Raw genomic sequence first — 21071 nt, forward strand, 5'->3', positions numbered from 1 at the left:
TGGAGTGGACGTTTGAGCAAGACGAGCAGGCCCCTGTAGGCCGATGGAACGGATTATCTGGCAATGTACTTGATGAGGAGTGCAGTTGTGTTGTGTTGGCGAATGTTTATTGCCATACTGTAAATACTTGGTGCTGAAAGTTAAATGATGCACATGTGGATGCATCCATGCATTAATGCACAGCTGATAACAATTACAGTCCCTAGCTAAAATTAATTGTAAACAGAACAGCCATACACATGTGTAACACAATTACTTTTGTATGTAGCCTATCAACTTTATTTCCTTATTCTAAGTTTTTGAATAGGTACATACCCCCCTTCTGTCTTCACTAGCAACATAATTCTCCTCCCAGCTGCTTTTCCGTATGACAAGTTCATGACGCAACATCTCCATTCAACTCTGAGAAGCACAAGATTATTGTAATTACATGGATGCGCTCTCCCACTTAAATTAGGAGCATTGCATTTGTGACCCCTAAAATGAGAGAGCAACTATCTCTTAGCAACCCATACCAACAATAAAAACCTCCCAGTCGAAGGGGCTCATACTGGCATATTATTTGGGAATGTGCTTTTACTATAATCCTGCACAATTTGCATTTCTGCTGGAAAAAAGATGAAGGCGCCAGGCAGATGGTTCAAATTGATTCTTCTGTTCATATAGATTTTAAGCCTGAAAAGTTAATCCTGAAATATACTGCCAGTGCCAAAGCTTGTCTACTTCTGGCCTATATGCAAAGATGAAGCCAGGCATTCGATGTCATAATCACAGTGATTATAATGTAAAACATAAATGTGCATATGTGCTTAAGAAACAGAAATAACCATGTGCCCAAATTGCATTTATTAAAAAGCATATTTTTTAATAAAGGTTACATGCATTTTTATAAATTCCTGAAACAGTCTTAATTAAAATGATTGAAATGATCTTTCACTATAAGAAAAACGGTGACTTTCTTAGCTTTGGGCTCTAACTCTGCAGTGAATCATGCAAACTTCTCTGTTCACCCTAACCTCCCAGGTCTGTGAATACCCTCTGGGATTAACCCTTTATCCCTGTATGCTAACATTTTGGAGAGCTCCAAAAGCTGGGGCCAGGGAGTTCAAACGGGGCCCAGACCCCAAGGTAGCTCTCTGAAGGAAACTGGGGACTCATTGGTTCTGCATTTCCTCAGCTTCCTTGACTGTGTTGGGCCCTGTCATAAGCATGTCACAATGATGAAGCCGATTCAGAGGCGAGCAGAAGCAGGAGCATGGCATCGTCATGAGGGAGCAGTGGTCCCTGGTGTAAATTGGGAGGGGTCAGAGGTGGGGTGTCTGGGATTAGTTTTGTTCCGTGGGTTTGAGGTGTTTACATGTTTATGTTGCAGCAACAGAGAACATGGAGCTGTGGAGGCCATCTATCATCCCAGCATTTACATTTTAGTCATTTAGCTGCTGCATAATAATGCAGAGTGAATTAGGGCCTTGGTGTCTTGCTTGAGGTTTCTGGGGCAAGATGTGTGGATGTTAATATCCATGTTAATTGATGCAAAAAATAGTTGGCTGCAGTGAAGGTGAATAGGATAAACAAATGCATTGTCAGGCTCTGTTTCTAATTGACAGTGTAGATTTTTTTTTTTTTGTCCTTAAGCGTATGTATCACGTGCAACTCATTAGATAACTTTTACCCAACCTTTTCAAATGTTATGAGGAGGTTAAAAGGGGTCACTTCATTGGAAAGATAAAATTGCCCTGGGTTTGAGGGCAGAGCACTCTATTTTGTTGTGTTGTTTGTGCTCCACAGGGTTAGTCCATCAGTGTTTCCCAGTGTCGGCCTCATTTGCTCTTTGCTGCTCCCTCTGGTGTTTGTCCTCCCTCTCTGACCACCTATTAACAAACACAATGAGATAATGTAACTAAATACAAGTTGCAGTAATAAAGGGGATTTACTCAGTGCTTGGGAGAGAGAATGATGAAGATGCCTTCTCTTGCTCTTGGCTTGCTTGCTGATAAATGGGTGAAGGAGATTTTATCTACTTTGTTATTAACTTCTCTCCCTCCTTTTGCTTCCTCTCCATCTTCCTCACACATTCCCAGAGTCTTACCTCACATAGTGAAGTTGTGCCTCAAAGCTTTATTTTCAGCCCCGTCTTTTCTTGTTTCTCCAAATAGCTCCCCTGATGATGCGTGTTTCTTAAATAAACCCGATCCAAGATGCTCATTTTTCCTATTAAAGTCCTGCTGTGTCTGTCGCAGTGCATTACACTTTTTCTTTTTCCTGGCACGCAGACTTGGATCAAGTTGTTTACAAATAATTGTCTGATCTATTGTAAGCTTCCAGAAGCAACACATTTTTTTTTTTGTGCAAGCCAGTATAGTCAGTCAGAAAGTTGAGGAAACATCATTAAAAGTATTGCTAAACTTTGAGTCAGTTTGTAATTCTTTCTATAACAGATTAACTATTCATGACCAATTAAGCAAGAGACAAGGTTAAAGTTGAAAAAAAAAAAGAATAACCTCACTGGATATTATTTATTCATTGCTTAAAACTCAAAAACGTTGCTGCTCCATCATGACTGTGTGGATGTTATGTGGTCAGATTTAATTGACAGCAGCCTGGCAACATAAACAAATAACCCCACAACTATTGTCAGATTTTGATTCAAACCTCACTCAGTACTGAATGGTAAACAAATGTATGTGACATCTCCTTTTTCAAACTGAGGCCTAGCCACTTCAAACGAGTGGGACAAGCTCACAGAAAAACACAAATATGAAAATCTCTCATGTAAAAAGCCAAAAACCAAAATGTTTCGAATTTTGTGAGAAATGAGTGCGCATGTGGGACCCTATCACCAAGGGAAAACAGTTTTCTAAGGGCCTTTAATGAAGGCAATATGTGAGAAGCCAAAGTGTGACAACCCACAGTGGCATGTGTCACCTCATCTGGATGTGTCATTGTCTTTTTTCTTTTTCCTTTTTCCCATTGCCAAAGAATAGTGTTAGTTTTACACACTTTTATTACCAACAGGCTTCTGTTCCTTTATTGTTGCGTTTAAGGGTTAATGGTGTGGGAAAACTCTATTTTGAGCACTGATATTACTTTAATTTCCACCTTGACCTGCAAATGCCAATTATGATGTTGATGAATAACCTAAAACCCAAGTGAATACATTCTGTAGAATCTCCCGTTTTCACATGATAATGCGAGACGGTGTCTAAATCCCGTCCATCTGCTACCATAAGGCAGTTTTAGTAAATGTTGACAGTTATTTGCAAATAAAGTATTTGATCCAGCTCTGCACGCTGGTGTGTGGTGTCACTCTGATTACCTCCGGACACACGCTTTGTCTCCCTCCGTGTCTCCCTCGCGCTGCGTGAGTCTCTCTGTCTCACCAGTTTTGTGTCTTGGGTTACAGGGTAACTGGAGCTGTGTTAGTGTGTGGCGTTCCTTAATCCCCCAGAGGACCTCAGCTCTATGTTATGGTTTCCATCAGTCTTGCACATAGCTGGCAAGAAGGTGTGTGTGTGTGTGCATGTGTGTGTATGTGGGTGTGTCCTATTCCGGGGTGAAGTTCATGCTATCCATGAGATGCGTGTTATTTCTTAGTCACTATAATTCAGTTGTCTTACTTTAACAGTGTGAGTTGGAGGATGTGTTTGACAAATGCTGCAAGTCAACAGCCTGATTTAAACACTGCTACAGTTTATGTCTGTAATACTTCACATAAGCATATGACCTCATTCGTTTTTATCCTACTACACTTATTTCTGACCTCCAACATTTTCCCTCGACCTTTTTTACATTGCACATACAGTAAGAACAGCTCTGGGTTTTGTTAAATGAAATTGTGTGCAAAGCATTCAGTGTGCCTCCTAAAATTTCTAACTGTTGTTGGTACATTGTAAAAGGAATATCATTCACCGCTGATCTCAGCCTCTTACCATTAATGTCGTACAGTGGATGTTGGAGCTTTTAAGTCACCACCAATAAAACACGAGTCGGTGACGAATCAACAAACAAAACTGCACTTTGCCCTGTGCTTTCAACATGCTGCAGGATGAAAGGTGGGCCTCACACATGTGGGAAAGTCACTTCTTTTCCTGTTGTTTATCATACAGTTTTAAAAGAGCAGTGGGACCAGAAAGAATGCCTCCAGTTTCACTTTCTGGCCAACCCTCAGCCTTCCATAAAGACACCAAAAGTTTCATTTTTCAATTCCATTTCACAAGTATAATATGTGAGACTTTGTTTCTTCTTGAGTGAGCAAAATGTACTTTTAGTCTTCTCCAGTTGGTCAAGTTCCCACCCTGAACACCTGCCACTTATCATGATGAACCAAATACCTTGAAACAGCATCTAGCCTTCAGGCTGAGGGTAACAAACCTCCATAAAGCTGCCACCACAGGCACTGAAGGAGCAGATAGTAAATGCAGGAAATCAGCGATAAAATGCCAATTATCCCCAGGTTTTTCAGCTTCACTGTACTTTTGTTCTGCTGTTGCTGTGGTTGCAATGACTTCCTGGAGCTTAATAACCACAACTCAGCTCATCACCGGGTAATGGTTTATGCTTCAAAACATCCTAAACATTATTGAAAACCCAGTTTGAGACAGAGAGATTTAAGCATGCAGACAGAATTATGCGTAAAATATGCTGTTTGTTGATATTTTTGGGACACAAACCATGCAGCTCACACATTGTATTGCAACATTATGGTTGTGACTGAGGAGTGAGTAAAATCCTTTTAAAGATGTTTCAGGTAATTCAAAGCAATGCCCAACATGTCATGGCAGCCTTATCATAAAGCCTCCCCTCGATGAAAAATTTTAATCTGCTTAGAAAGTGAGTGAGGACTTTTTTCACTTGTGTAGTTGGTCTTAAAATATTAATATTAATATTACAATACATACAACATGAAATACTACGATTAATAATATTAATTTAAGGTTAAAGGACGGCATTAAAGTCGCGCTGGTATTGGCTTATCAACATCAGCTGGTTGTAAAGTACTTCAAAATGATTGGCTGAGAGAGCATGTGGTCAGGTAGTGTCCGATCATATTCACTCAGGTGGTTGGCGCAAATATTATAACCTGTCGCTTCTGACTGTAACGCAGATGTTCGTCCTGTGCCGACGCTGTTATTTATTTATGGACCTGACCAAACACCACCTGTGCTTCTCCTTTTGGATTACTTTTATTAAGGACTGGATAATCTCGGCGCACCGGGAGTCACCTGCTGCTTGTGGATAGCTGCTCATCAAACAGCCCTTTACTTCACAGATGCCGGGACAGAGGTCCAGTTCTACTGTGTTTGCCGTCGGACCACAACCACTCGACCCGCCGTCGTCTCAGCGTCAAAGCTAAGTACCTGCTGCTGTGCTGCTTGTGTTTTCGTTAATTGCTTGTGATATTACGTGGTTTTGGCCCAGTACACGCTGTGTGTACTTGACTGTGCCGGTTAGCTAGATATGGCGGCAGAGCTGTTGGCTGTTTCTTGGTTTATCTTCACTTCTGTGCTCTTGCTGTAAGAGATTCAATTTGCCATAAGCATGAATTATTGGTATTTGTGGCTTCTGCATGCTTGCAAATGATGTTGTGCTGCTGAATTTGTGTGCGTTCATTTGCATTGGTGTTTTTTTCCCCTCAGAATGCTAAGTTCATGTAGCGGTTGAGCTAATGTCTTGTGGTGTTGTATGGCGAATGCTGGTCTTGTTGCTAATGTCCGAGCGATAATGCTTTTAGTCAAATTTTCCCCTGGTTGTTTGGGGTTGCTTTGGGAGGTTTCTGTTACTCTCCCGACTGCTATTTTTAGTTCACTACCAGAGAATGGAGTCAAACTTGATTTATAGTTGTTCAAATCATAATTGACATACACAAATACACATTCAAACCTCACCTCAATACACTACAACACAGTAATTGCTTTTGTTCATGTGTTTTATTCCTTGCAAAGCCTGTAAAACATTCACACGGCAACTAAATGCATATAATCAGTATTTTTTATAAACATTTTTATGAACTTATTCCTTGCCTGTCACCGTGAGTCTCAAAGTGTCACAGTATAACCAGTGCCTATATCTCAGATAATGGGAGGCACTTTGGCGTGTCTGCCTCCGCTGCCTCGGTGGGATGGTGAGCTAGCAGGTGAGCCCGTAAATTTGTTGTTGCTGAATGGTACGATAGCTTCTTTTTGCACAGCCGACAAACAGCCGTATTTTTGTCCGTGACTTTACCATCCATTGTGTAAAAACCAAAATACCTCCACACGCCGCTTCTCATGTGTGTTGGCGTCGTGATTGTCCGCACAGGGCGGCTTTCCTCGTTACAATCCATTTAGCAAATATCAAGTTAGCTTAATGTTCCTAACCTTTACCGCTGAGAGGCTGCAGGTCAAGAGGGGCCCAATGATAGGTCAATAATATAGTAGCGCCCTCTGCTGGAATACAATGAAAACTACTTCAAATGGTCTGACGGGTTGAGGGAGATGACAGCCTACAGTCGAATGGGAAATTACAGTTCGAATACGAACTTTTCACCCCTCGTTCGAACCTATGTTCGAATATCAAATAAAAACTGACAGCCTTAATATCTTTACATGGAATTGTAGCAACAAACTTGTATTCTTTGAGCGTTCCCTTTAAGAATGGAACTTTACCACCAAACATAACTGTGAAACCATTTGCTTTAAATGGTCAGTTCCTTGATGCAAGTGTCTCTGACTGGATAAACTTTAATTATAATGAACTCCCCATAGTATGAAGTACAGCGAGTGTGTATCATTAGTGTATCATTATTGTTATTATTATTAAATTTGGAGTTATAGGGACAATAGGGAACTGAATGTCAGTTTTGAACCATCTCAAGTCCCAAAGCACTCTCTGTCCTGTTTTACCTTGTTTTCTTTCACTCTCCCTCTTTGCCTTCTTTGCCTCCTCCGACAATTGGGCTCCTTTTCTTTTGCTGGGTAGAGTTTCCACAGTTACTTGGCTTGTTTCACCATCTTCCATTTCTGCTACCTGGGGAAAACAAAAGCGCTATCCTCTTCCTGTTTTGGTTGCGCAGTGGCAGATGCACTTCCTTTGAGCCGTAAAACAAGCCTTCATTTTCCCAGGAGATTTCGTACCCTGTGGTATACAGAATTGCGTAATGAAAGTGAGTCTTATAGGGAACCAATCTAAACACCAGTGGTTTCATTATTAGCCATTACATTGTGCAATCAACATTTACCTCATGATGATAAGTTAAAGCAAAAAACTCGTCTATTGCCACTTTAAGATTGCATTGGGTTGCTGTTTATAACTGTAACACTTGTAGCACATGTAAACTTTTTAAATCCCCTGTGACCTCGGTGTCACGTGACCCACATGACATGTGTAAGACAGCGGCAGCCTTGGCCTTGACAGCCAGTGTGGCCGGCTTTGTTGTGGTCAACGTTGACAAATCAAAGTCCTCTGTTAAGTCTGCGGTTTGTAAGGTCAAGGGCTCGGCTGAGGTATTTTTTTCTTTTCCCTCATAGGATTAAGACAGCGGAATGGCCTCCTTATTTTTCTAAACGAATCGCTTGCTAATCTGAGAGTTCCCTCTGTGATCTTGTGACCACAGTTTTGGGGTCGAGATAGTGGGCCACTGAATTGCTCCTGGTTAAAATACGTTTGACCCTATGACTCCCTGTGCAAACCACTGCTTCCCAAGATGAAAGTATTGCTCATTTGGGTACAGGGCACCTGGTTCTTCACTGGAACAAAATGAACCCTGTGTATCTATATTGCTGTTGCAATTATTCAGACATAGTCAAGATAAGATGTGAAAAAATAAGGCTAGATATGGTATCATTCATGCAAAAAAACAAAATCACAATGTGTATGATTCCTGGATTCTTTATTATATTTATAAATGTTATATTTTTATACTGGTAAAGAGAGAACACATGTAGCATCTAAAACTACAAATCACAAAAACTGTTGATAATCGACACATCTTTTTATACTTATGAAGAAAATACTGAAACTTAAACACATAAGATCATCCCTGATACCTTAATACAACATAATGAAATAATGGTGGTTTTGGATATGCAGTATTTGGTCTGTTGAAGCCAAGTATCACTGCATCTTGCCATAGTAGTACAATATGACTTGAAATATTGTTCAGTGCTGGTCTGTTTTTGAGTGGCTCAGTGGTTCTGCTGATATACTATGTGGAATAATATAACTATGTGAAATTTTTTTCTTAATGTTTTATTTTCTTTGTGTATTTATTTCACACTTCATCTTGTTTTTTATCGTTGGGTATTTTATTTATTTATTTATTTTTTTCTATTTAATTCTCTGTACTTTTATTCTCCTGATTTATTCCTTATAGTGCTGGATTGTTTTTGATCTTGATTTCCTCATGTAATGGAAGGATCATTTTAAACTAAAGTTACCATTAATATATGGGCAGCTCAACTTAACCGACTCTTCTGAATTGAAAAACTGAACATGATTGTATAATGTAAGCTCATATGACATGCCAGTCTACAATATCTCCTATCTTCAGACTTCATAACAAACATATTAAGCATATTTGTTCATTTATTTTTAACCTGATTTGCAATGACTGCCTTCTCTGAGCGGTGGTTCTTGTAACTCTACAGTTGGCCTGCGGTGGGTGTAGACAGACGTGCTACCTTCACAACACATGGTGTTACCAGCCATTTTTTTCCCTGCCAGCAGGGCACTTCACTGGGAGGGTGTAACACACATGAGACTTACTCTATTCCCCCCAGATCTTAACAGTGAAAGTCTCCCCAGTTAATCAGTAGGAGTCTCTAGTGTAGCAATTCCACTAGCAACCCATGATCATGCATGAAAAAGCAAGAGATGGTGGGAATTGAACCCCGGGCCTCTACTAGTATGCAAGAATTCAACCTGTGAGCCACCTGTGTACCCCTCAGTGATGGCTCTGCTCCAGTTAGGTGTGCCAGTGAGCCGTGCCAGTACGCAAGCTTGAAAATTACATGGCCCTGGTATTGGCATACATTTACTGTAAGTGGAATGCAGCCATTATGAATAGAAAAAATGTCCTTCATGAGGAAAGGCTGTAGTTTTGTATGAATGGCCAAACCTTGGCTTAAATTGCACTCATTTCCCTGCGTCAAACAGAAGCAGAAGGTACTATGCACCTGTGTTTAGCTGCCCATTTAGCTTTAAAGCCAAAAATGATAATAAAACTGTTGTATCTAGCAGTGTGTAAAAGACATGCCATATTCACACAAGACTTCTCATCTTTCTTCGACATACAGACAAGTGGATGTGGTTTGTGAGGATGAATATACACAGGGTGTCAGTGGAGGTCTTGGTAGGTGCATCATCCTTTGTCATATTGCCATAATTTATGAGTGACAGCACAGATATGAAAAGAGATGTGGCAGAGTAAATCGAATTCCCAAAGGTCACTGGCAAGGTCTAGGGGAGGGGTTCATTATAACAGATTTTATCGGTGTCCTTCCATTGTGCGTTTGTGTGCATGTGGTTAGTGAGAATAGGGACACTGAGTACAGCAGGAGGGACATAGGAGTAAAAATGAAGCCAGACCAAAGTAAGTGGATAGGGAACTGTCTGAACTGCTTGTGTTTACTGAAACTGTTATGATGTTTCCTTGGTGGCTGAAAATATGCGTGCTTGTCTGTGTGCTGTTGCGTGTTTGGTTGTAGGTGTGTTCATCTGCTTTTTTGCTGTGAGCATGAGCCAGACGGCCACAACTGTGTGTTTAAGAACATATGCTGGTTGCACATACTGTATCAGTGTGTGTCTGTGCTGTATTTTCCTGAGGTGGAAATGTGAAAGGATTTGGACCACTGGTATAGGGCAGCCTAATTCCTTCTCCCTCTCCTGGCCTTGATTCCCTTCGCTTGCAAGTGTGACTGCAATTTGCACGCTGTCTTCAGGTTCAAATTTATGACCTTTCCTGGCTTTGCTGAACAAAAGAAGGGATTGAAGGCAGAGGGATCCATTGGGCCCCATCAAGCCCAGTTCTTCTGAGCGCCACTTAATTGATGCCAGATCTTCTCAGGGGCCAATCCTAAATGTATCAGGAGGAGGAGGTGGATCACCGTAACGTACTCCATACGTTCATGATGCAGAATTAAGCGTTGGCATGAAAATCCCAGAGCCCATCCTCTCTGCTAAGCACTGGGGCTACATAGTGTGAGCCTGCTGCAAGGAGAGAATTGCGCTGGTAATGTGTGTGTGTGTGTGTGTTTATGTGCAAGGGCTTTCTCACAAGTGTCAGTGCCTCACTGTGGCGTGAGTAAGTAGGGTGCTGACCCCATCTATCCCTGGAGAGCATATGGATGCAATCATGCAAACTAAAAGAGAAGGAGAGAAAAAAATTATAAGAGCCTGAATAGGAGGAAAGAGAGAGGAAAACACAGAAAAAGAGAGAGAATAAGAGAAGAGCAATAAATTGGCATCTGGCTTGTGTGTTTGGAAGACAGAAAATCTCCCTAATTCCTTGTTCTTCCTTCCCTTTATGGATTTGCCAGTGAAGGGTTTTGGTTAAGTCAAGCTGTGATGGTTTCCTCACCCGCTCTTGTTAAGAAGGCGAGGGATGATTGTGGTCACTTTGATTCTACTCTTTGGACATGGCCAGTAGCTAATTAGCACAAAAATAGCACAATCCCTTCCTTGTTTTGAATTATAGGAAACAATAACTTATTGTGGTAGTGCGTGTCACATATATTGTGTGTTTATGAGGATCTGTTTTCCCAGTGAGAGCAGTAGGAAAGAATGAGAGAGGCATGCCCGACTGACATACATTTGGAGTGTAATGAAAATGATTGCCCCAAATGATCAGCCATAGTTTCACTCCGACTTTTAATAGACAAATTCATGGCAGCCATCATTCCTAATCGGGACTTTTTCTGGCATGTTGTCACACACGCACCGACCCTCATCCCTCTAGTGTGATTCTGTTCATTTACTCTGATAAACATCTCAGCGCTCTCAGAGTCCATTCCTTGCAATTTACTTCTCCCCCCGGCATCTGGACACTGGCAATTCTTATTGAAGTTACCTCACACGCTCGCTCATCTCAGGCTGCAGGCTTCGCAGTTTACCAGAAAGAGAAGAAGCTGTTAAACTGACTGGCTGAGTAATCACTAGAGAGATACCTTAGTGCATCAGTGTAAACATACTTTAAGCCAGTTATGCTTTGAGATTATTTTCTTTACATTAACCAATACCCCCCCCCCACACTAAACCTTGCAAATGATGGCCTCTGAATATGCCACATGTTACAAATGCCTTGGAGTTATTTTTTCTTTCATTTGTGGTGGTATTTGGTTTTTGGTGATTATCAATCAAACCCATATGCTTATTTGTCAGCAAACACGAGCTCTAATCACGTCCTTTCACAGTTAATGAAAAATTCTCCTTTGCTGTTTTTTAACCCGCATTTCAAGCCTTCTCTGTGTGAACTAGTGCAGCTAAAGCAATGAACTACAGTCCTCTTCTTACGGGTAGGGTCTCTTAGAAAAGTGACGTTTCGGGCTATTTGCATGTCAGAGTCTGAGGAGAAAATCAATGATGCTAATTAGTGTTCCAAAGGCAGACATTGCTGTGTGCTGATTACTCTGAACTAAGTGCCAAGGGATTAGGGTGGACTTGCCTCACAGACTCAGGAGGCAAAGGAGCTATTAATTAGAGAGCTGCTGTTTATGTGTATATGTGTGTGCCTGCTTGCACATGTGGGTCCGTGAGAATGTACCATGTACCATTATTATTATTATTTTTTTTTGCCTTAGCTTTTCTTTGTTTGGCACTGTGCAGAGCTGTACTCACAAATCTACTCCTCCTGTATGTTGATGCATTGCAAACATTTACCTGCCAGAAACAGCAGGGTCAAGCAGGAGGCTCTCCAAAGTGCTGCTCAGGAGGAGAGGTGTGTTTACATATGTGATTATCGCTTTGACCTCTGACCCCACGCGGGGCCATTTGTAATACAAACAAAAGGAGACACCCTTCAGGTTTTGTGGTGCTTCACAACGTGCCTCTCATGAGTAAAGAGGGTAGCTCTCGACTCCTCTCAGAGCACCTTGCCACTTCGGAGGTCACATGTTTCCCATTGAGAACAGTTTACTTCCATCGAGACATATTTCCTTAAGCCTTTGATTCAAACCAGAAACAAAGGAGGGTCTCTCTCTTTCTCTCATATGTTCACTTTTCAAAACCCTTCATCCTGAAATGATCTCTACCGGCAGGAATTTCTGCTTCTTTTTTTTCAGTCTAGTACCTCTGTAGCTTTCCAAAAGGTGTATTGAAGGTTATTTTACACTTCATTATAACTAATGGACCCCGAAAGCATGACATGTGGGACGGTGCAGGACTGGGAATGAGAGGAGGCATGTTCGCTTTACAGAGCAGGTTGGGTTTACATATTTATTCCCACTTGCTCAAAACCAGCCTGCTTTTAAATAAGGCTTGGATTTCACAGGCCGCTTCACCCAACCATCTGTCCGTCCATTTGAATTAGACAGGCCCTAATCATCTCAAAGTTTGACAAATTTGATAATGTTTCCAAGCTCAGACGTGTTGTGATCGGCCGTGCACTTCAAAAGTATCCCTTTCATTCTCATGGGTCGGTTCGTTTTGGTCCCCGTTGTCTGATCACACCCTGAGCTGCAGATCTGCATTATTTTAATTCACTTCAATGTTGAGCATGGCAGCAATGTCAAAACCTGCATATACAACATAGATGCTCTTTATGACATTTTAATGAGAAAATATGTCTAATGTTATCCAAGTATTTTCTTGTGCATATGAGAACACTTTTTGTTCTTTGCTCTTGATAACTTTTCATGTGAACCAGGTCCACAATCTGTTTGGAAAATCCACCTTTCAGCTTTAATTCTTAGCATCAGTTAAGGTTAATTTTTTCATTGCATTTATTGTTTCTCACTAACATAATTCGTCAGTATCTATAATGTTTGGTACCTACTGCCTCCCAGCAGCTGTAACCCTGAGGATAGTATTGTCCATGGAGAGATTTTTTTTTTTTGCATTAAAATACTTCTCCATCTCTCTCCTATTGTTCCCACTTATTCTTCATGCATTTAAAAACCCCATATTTGGCTTCAGTGCAAAAACTACATTTTTAGCGCATCAATAGTTATTCAAATCGCACAGTGCAAGTCTGATGTAAAGTGAAAATGGAATTGAGTTTGTGAAATGTATGAGCTTGCAGAATGCAAATGAATCGGCTGATAGAAAAATCTTTGCCTGAGCCAAAATTGTATTTGTTTTTCTCCTCAATTTCGACAGATTATGGAGAGAACTGAATGGTAAATAAATTGTATGTTGCAATAAATTATGATTTTTCTCTCCATGCTTACAACATGCTCTTTTAGGAATACACCAGATATGCTTTTGATTCAATATGATTCCATTATATCTATCTTAAAATAATTCCAGAAGTGTAATTTAAAACCTGTACATCAAAATCAAACAGAATATCTTACCAGTCTCTCAAAGTCCTCTATAAAAGCCAGTTCAATGGCTGCAGCAACCTCACACAGAATGAAGTTTCCTGCTGTAGTGCACCCTGAGGTGGAACTACTTTGAATAGGAGTGGATGAACTCCTCTTTGGCTGTGAGTCTGTGGTCCTGGGATTTTTCATAAACAGATAGATGCTTTTTGATGTCTCGGTGCAGCTGCACCCCATGGTGATGTAGTGAAGCTACAGGGAGTCAGCTCCAACAACACCCACTGAGAGGGAACGCATCAGCGCCACACAAAGGAGGAGGGGAATGGCAAACAACAAACAAACTTTAATTGTTGTTGAAACTGAAGCTGTTGGACTGCAGTAAACATTGTAGCCCCAGTGCTTTCATTCCTCCGGCTGATGCTGTTTCTTACCAGCAGTTAATACAGCTGTAGTGATCCAGTGGTAAATGAATAATTCTCTAAAGGATATGAATCAGAAGATCCTTACTCACCTTTAAAATATAAGTTTTATTTTTGCAAAACAAAAATGTGTTTTTGCTTAAACATAGTATTCTCATTAAAGAGCTAACTTGCACTCACTGACAAAAATACACAGTACATAATTGCAGAATACAGGGTGCAATTCAACTATTAAAGGACTGTAACTGCAATTTCTGCATTATGAAAAAAAAAATCCTTATCTTCTTTCCACATTGTGATAGTCCCTTATGGTCTTTATTGACACTTGTCTGCTTTGAACAAATTCACATACAATAATTTTTTCATACCTGTATATCTGCTTATCCCCAATGGGGTAATCCCTTTACTTATTTTTAAAAGAACTGATCGCTGCGTAGATCCATTTTTCTACCAGTTGCACTGTTTCAGGGTGGACCTCAGAAGATTTTGCTATTCTTCCTGTCAGTAAAAGGGAATTAGATAGCAATTTTGGGGGAGGTTTGGTGCATATTACCTCTAATTGAATTACTCCTCCGATCCTTTAGGCGTCTCCCCCATTTAAACATCAGGCAATACTATTTGTGTCACATTCAGAGGCCCTCCCTCAGCGGATGGGAGGACTCTTATTCAATAAAGCTTGTATTAAAGACACAGAACTCACACACCCTTAATTGTTTTCACCCTGTTTTAATAAAAGATGTTATTAAAGGGGAAAAACTTCTCTGAGTTGGCGGCTCCTCTGGAGAGCCTTGGCTATGTTTGCATTTCGCCAAGATGGTGGAGATTATCTCAGAGGGCCCTTTTTAACTGAAAGCCTAGAGACAATATTCTAATTATGGAAAACACACAGGAAGAAAGAGCGCTGGGACCAAAAATGTGACCATTTACAAAGGCCCACATTATTAAGGCCACCTTTTGACTAAATGTATTTTCTTATAGGTCATGTGTGAGTGGTAGGGCGGTTCAGATATTGTAAGATTTACAGGGTTTGTAGAGAGGGAGGTTTTTGTGTTGGCGTTCTTGACGCAGCATGGTGTCGTCCTGAGACTGGAACCCTGCTGAGGTGTTACTATAGATCTCAGTGTGTATGGCCATTTGATAGAGCCATTTCCTGCTCTTTGGAAAGTTATTCTTTATTCTTTGTGAACACGGAATAAGTCCAGGACTCATGCTTTTATGTAGTAGTATAAACAAAATCCCCTTTTAAACCCCCATTCAAAGACTTTAGATGACTGTCTGCATTGAAGGAGATCATGAATATACAGCAGCAAAGTCACATCCCAGTGGATTTAAAGTCAACACACACTTTGACCTCGCTGCCAAACCGAACTGTGTGTGTCTGTGGTTGGCTTGGGTTGGCAAAGGTTGTGCTGTGCCTCTGATCAGGTCATGGCGTATCTCCAATCAGAGGATGAAGGTAGAGGAAACAAACAGAAAGAGAGAAAGATGAGGAGGGAACACAGAGAACATTAGTGGACAGAGGGGGAATAATAGTTTTTTTTTTCTGGATGTTTATTTGAACATGGCACAAAAGAGAGGGAGGTCACAGTAGGATTTAAGGGTGGGGAGTAATAAAGTCAAGATGTAGTCAAAGCCCCCCCCTGCTGACTCAGGTCACTTAAGCTCCGTAAGGCCCCCGGAACTGAAATAGGAGGACGCTGTTTGTCCATTCACACATACGGGAGAAAGCTGGCCTGCCACAATACGTTATCAGCTGGGGTTTGTGTGTAGTTTTAATTGACAGTGTACATTATTGTTTTAATGGCAAGTCACAGGGAGGTTAGTTGTATACAAGGAATTAATTTCAGAATGCTAAGCTATCAGAATGGTTAATAGAAAGTGTAATTTCAATCATGGAACTTTGGTCGAGACCGAAATATCTCAACAACTGTTTTGTTGGGCCCCCTGAAGATGAATCTTAATGACTTTAGTCTTCTCGTGCCACCAGCAGGTTATTGTTTTCAGAGCCTTTGGCTAGGCAGACAAGACTCTTAGTCTTGCCAAAGGATAGTAAGCACCATATTTTGAATTTCTCTATTTATTTATTTTTCAAAATTAGAAGAAGAGTTTTGGAAATAATCTGTCCTAACACAGAGCGTTACTGTGATTGATGATGTGACAAAGGGGCCGTGATATTATTGTGTTTGTGCTGAGTCTCATTCTAACCTGTTCCAGTGAATTGTAATCTTCTCCCATTATTCATTATTCTCACTCAGGACAGCACACTACTTAAAATGCATTGTTAATATTGCTATCCAGTTTTACGTTTCACCGTCACCGCCCTGTGCCTCAGATTGATAGGTGGAAACAACTGCATCCATAATCACTCCTATTAATCAAATGCTAGACTGCAGAGACTTTTCGCTTCATCTGTGTACTACAATGTTTCCTGTTCCATTCAGCACACATTTAGCAGCGTCTGAGCCAACCATGTGTTCACCCTTTTGCCTGGTGCTCATCTCATGTTTTGATCCCAGGGTGAATGCATTATTTATTAGATGTTAAGGGCTCCATTGCGAACTTTAAGTGGCAGTGTGTTGTATTTGCTTAATGAATGGGGTTAGAGGAGATCAAAGCCCAAAATATGACAGATGAAGGGGAGAGGGTAGACGCAGAGATTTGGCTTGTCAGACTTAATTGCTGCCTTGCAAGAAGAAACCTCATCAAGTCAGATTTTGAAGAGTTCATACTTAGTTTCAAACTCTGCAAGAGTGTTTTTTTTTTTCTCTCAATGGTCTCACAAGACAAATGGTCTGTCCATGAACATTTAGCCTTGACTAATATTAGTTTTATCCAGGATTCTTTATTTTGCATGAACCTCTACTTAAAAACTGTCTTGTTTCTAAAAGCTACAGGCTTATTAAGTAATTAATTCTATTCATTAAACTTCATCACAGCAACATTAGGCAGACGAATAAGACAAAAAACCCAGGTGATGAGGATAATGATAATGACAATTAGGAATCTTAAACAACAAAATTATGTGAATTGGGGTCATGTGCTGTAACTACTTAATCATTGGTACTGATCAAAAGTCTTATCAAACCAATAAATATAAAAAAAATATTTTATATAATGGACAATTTGTTATGTGGCTCTATTTTTTTTAAATATTTATATCAGTATGTTTACCTTCCAATTAAACTTCACAGTTTTATTTAGCTGTCATCTATATTACGTAGCTTTAAGTATCAAATGACCCTCCTACAGTAGTTGAAACCATGACCTCATTATGGGAAACATTCAGTAGCAGGAAGAAAAAAAAGTTTTCCATGGACTTTGTGCTGGAAGTCCTTGTCTGCATGGCGCCTCTGAAGCTACCTCACTAGCTAGCCACTCCTCTTTCCTCTCTCCACAGATCATTAGCAGTCATGCTCATGCTCTTTGAAGTCTGTGAGGTCTGCTGTGTCTTTCATAGCCATGCAAATCCAGGGGACAACCCCAGCCACCTGTTCTCCGACACATCTGTCCACGGACCGAGGCTTTACTCCAGCACCGTTCAGCTGCCTCTAACAACTCTGATCCTCAAAGGGCTGGAGGATGGCAAAGAAGCTATTTTTAGGGGCTTGCTTGATATGCTAGTCCAGACCTTGTGCTCTCTAATGAACATACGTTCCAGTATGAGTGCAGGCTTAGAACAGAAATTTGTTACCTGTTGAGAATGTGTTCTCAGTGTGTAGTACTCAGGTTCAGTAGTTTTTCCACAGTTTCTGTGGCCATCAGCTTTGAGATACTGTAGAAAACTTTGATATGTGAGAAAAGAAGTAAGAAAAGAAAGCGTAGCATTTTTTGTCTGTCACATAAACACATTATATTACGTTTTTGTTCTGATATAATAATATAACCTTGTTTATTATAATACACTCCATTCTGGGATCCACATATTCCAATTATATATGTACAGTGCCTCATAATAATTCACTTCAAAGGCAAACTGTGTTCTTTGAAGGAGATTTTCAGTGAAATAGTGGAGAACTCTTTGTTTAGAGAGAATAGCTGATGTAAGTTCAGTCAGAGTATCCCTTCAGCACAGATGTGCTATATTGCTTTTAATGAAGTCCTTTATCTGCACGTCGCAAGACTTCACCAGCCTGTCTTGCCCTCTGCGATACTCCTGAAGACTTGTGTATGTCTCAGTTGGCGCAGAACCAGATCAGAGCTCTCGAGGTCCTAAGGGAGGTTTAGCTGCAGCATGCTGACCACATTCATTAAACATTTTAAACAATTTATTAATGCTCAGGATTCCCTGAGAACCATTTTCTCTCTTTCTGAGTGTGAGACTTGGCATGAAACTATAGGCAATGTGCCCCATTTGCTGATATGCCCTCTCATGGGGGTTAGCCAGGAAATATTTGATTTCTCAGCAATCCACTTGGTCTTCAACAGACCAAGGCACCTGGCATTCAGGATGAACTCACTGCACAGTGTTCAGGAAGCAGGGCGGTGAGTGACGTAAGAGCCGCGCAATGCCCATCCTTCCAAAGCCATACTGTGGGTTTGCCAGTTTCTACCAAGGGACAGATTGTTTTGCATGTGTCTCCTGTTCATGACAGCCGTATTGTGGTAGGAGACCACTGAAAATTGACTCAGAGGGTATGTGCTGAGGGATGTGGGCGGAAAGCTGCCTTTTGATTGGCTGCCAACAGAACTGCATGTTTGAATAAAGAATTGTAATAGGCCACCTGGGAAGCTGTTGCTGGGGATTGCGGGGGTCCTGGTGATTGTCCATCATGACTTTGGGCTCAGGTTGAACTAAAGCAAAGTTGCTATGAAACAAGTAAAAATAGTGCAATGTTATGATTATTTATGCCTGGCTCTCTGAGAGACCCCAAGGCTAAACTGAAAACACACACCTTGCCGGATCCTGTGGCCACACTTGGAATTAAGTACGCAGTGTAGCAGAGTTTATTGTAATGCCAACATCAGGAATACATTATTGAACAAAGGCTTGTGGAGGAGAATACAAATACCTCAATGATAATTCTCCCATCTTCCATGCAGTGTATTTTAAACAGATTACTGGCACAATTAACAAAGCCAGCCCTCAGGGGGTTGTGTTACCACTGACCCAGCAACAAGGGGACATCAAGAATCTGTCAACAACCCATGTGGAGAAATTTAATCCTCAAGAATAAAGTCTGTGCTGTCATGGTACATTATACGACATGAAAAGTAAAGCAAAGCAATACAAGGTGGATATAATGCAACGCTAGACTCTCAAACACAGAATCAGTGGATTGTTGGACGTGGTGAAACATTGCCCCGGCTGGGTTACAGTAGCTCGGCACTGTATGAGACTGTATGAGAATTCTTGGGAAAGTTTGCAGCTGTGTAGCCTCTCCCTCTGCAGGAGGACAGAGGTCAGTGGAGTGTGTAAGAGTAGATGTGCATGAGGGAGAGACCTGCTGATCCAGGTGTTGAATGCTGCCTGGCACTCTGACAGCTGAAGGGAAAGAGAACGCATACGCTTTGATGCACACAGAGATATTGTACGCATACATGCACATGCGTAGCCTACAGGAAAACACACATGCAAGATTCCGGTGCGCTCACACACACACACAGGCAGCGTTGTGCCATATTGTTTCCACCGGATGCATTATCCTGCCAACCATTCATTTGGAAATGCATGAGACAGAAATTCCTGTTGCGTGTTGTGCCAGGGTTTGTGGCTCAACACAACTGTCCTCCGTGTCTGTGATTCGAGCCATGATGATGAGCTGAATCAAAGCTCAGGCAACACCCATATGAAGCTTACCTCACATTTCGGCCACAGCAGACTGTTTTGTTGTGAGCCAATTACAACAACGTGCCTCAGCCTATTGTACATTCTCTCACAGCTCAAATCTGTGAAGAAAAACCCTAAGGCCCAGAGCTAGTTGTGCCTCTGGCCCCATCAATAAAAAATATGACTGTGGCTGTAACTACTACCAGCTTCACACCCTGTTGTTGTTTTAAAGTTGTAGCCATTTTGGAAAATCAAGCCGTTTCATTTCATAGCTCTCTGGGATTATGGGATTGTGCAGTTCTGTTTAGTTTGACTTTTAATCAGCTCCATCTTTTACACCTTTATACCAAATATTGTTATTTTTAATCCTCACGACTGAGAAGCTGGAACAAGGTAATATTTTCAATTTTCGCTTGAAAAATTACTTAAATGATTACTTGATTATCAAAATGGTGGACTATTGGTTTTATGTCAGTTGATTTAACAGTTAATGGACAAATAGTCTTGCCTCTACACTTGAGTATTTCAGGGATCGCTTCTTTGAAAACAACCACTTCACTTCAGCAAATAACGTGTTTTACCAAACATCATGTTGAAGTGCATGGTGCAGTCTATAATGTGTATATTTCAACTGAACCCAATGTGACTTAGTTTGCCCCCGACCTTCACAGACAAAATTGAAAAGCTTGATGGTAAATTACTCAGTTGGCACCCATTATGTGAAGTTCCATTATAGCCTTGTTAGCCGGCTTTGATTTAATGCAGTCCATTCTCCACACATGTATGATCACAAATGCATTGTTCTGTTTACTCTACCATTTCATTTCCACTAAGTCACAGAGCGGTGCTTTTCTCTTCAAAGTATATTCTGACTTCATGTTTGATCTCGTAATGAGTCCAAGAAATGACCTTAAGCTCATTACAGTTTGCCTTTCTGTGCATAATGAATACACTTCCATTTTCCACATCCTCCATATTTCCACATTACGCTGTCCAGATCTTGTGAGGTGACTGAAAAGTGGGCTGCGATGTTCTCCCGAAGTGCAAGGGTACGTTCCGATTTGGGAGGCCTGCGAATCCCAGGCAACCAGTGTGATGAAATCCATCTCAGTCCCGGTCATCTGCTCAATCTGTAGTGTAATTGCAGAAAAACAAAAGGTTTTTGATTTGAGTCCTTACACCATCCAGTTGGTATGCCTTTTGAAAAGCCGTCACCAGCATATATGGCTGCTGGTAACAGTTAGGGAAACATCAGCATTCTTCCAATCAATCCCTCAAGAAAGGGCAACAGTGATTTGTCTGTGGCCATTTTCCCTGTCAGACATGTTTAACTTCCTTGCGCATAATGGCTCTTGTACTCTGGGTAAACAGCCATTACTAGCCTGTTTATTTGGAAGGAGGGGCTCAACGTGGATCTGACCTGGTTTTCAA

This window comes from Toxotes jaculatrix, chromosome 6, assembly GCF_017976425.1.
Source record: "Toxotes jaculatrix isolate fToxJac2 chromosome 6, fToxJac2.pri, whole genome shotgun sequence".
Lineage (NCBI taxonomy): Eukaryota > Metazoa > Chordata > Actinopteri > Toxotidae > Toxotes > Toxotes jaculatrix.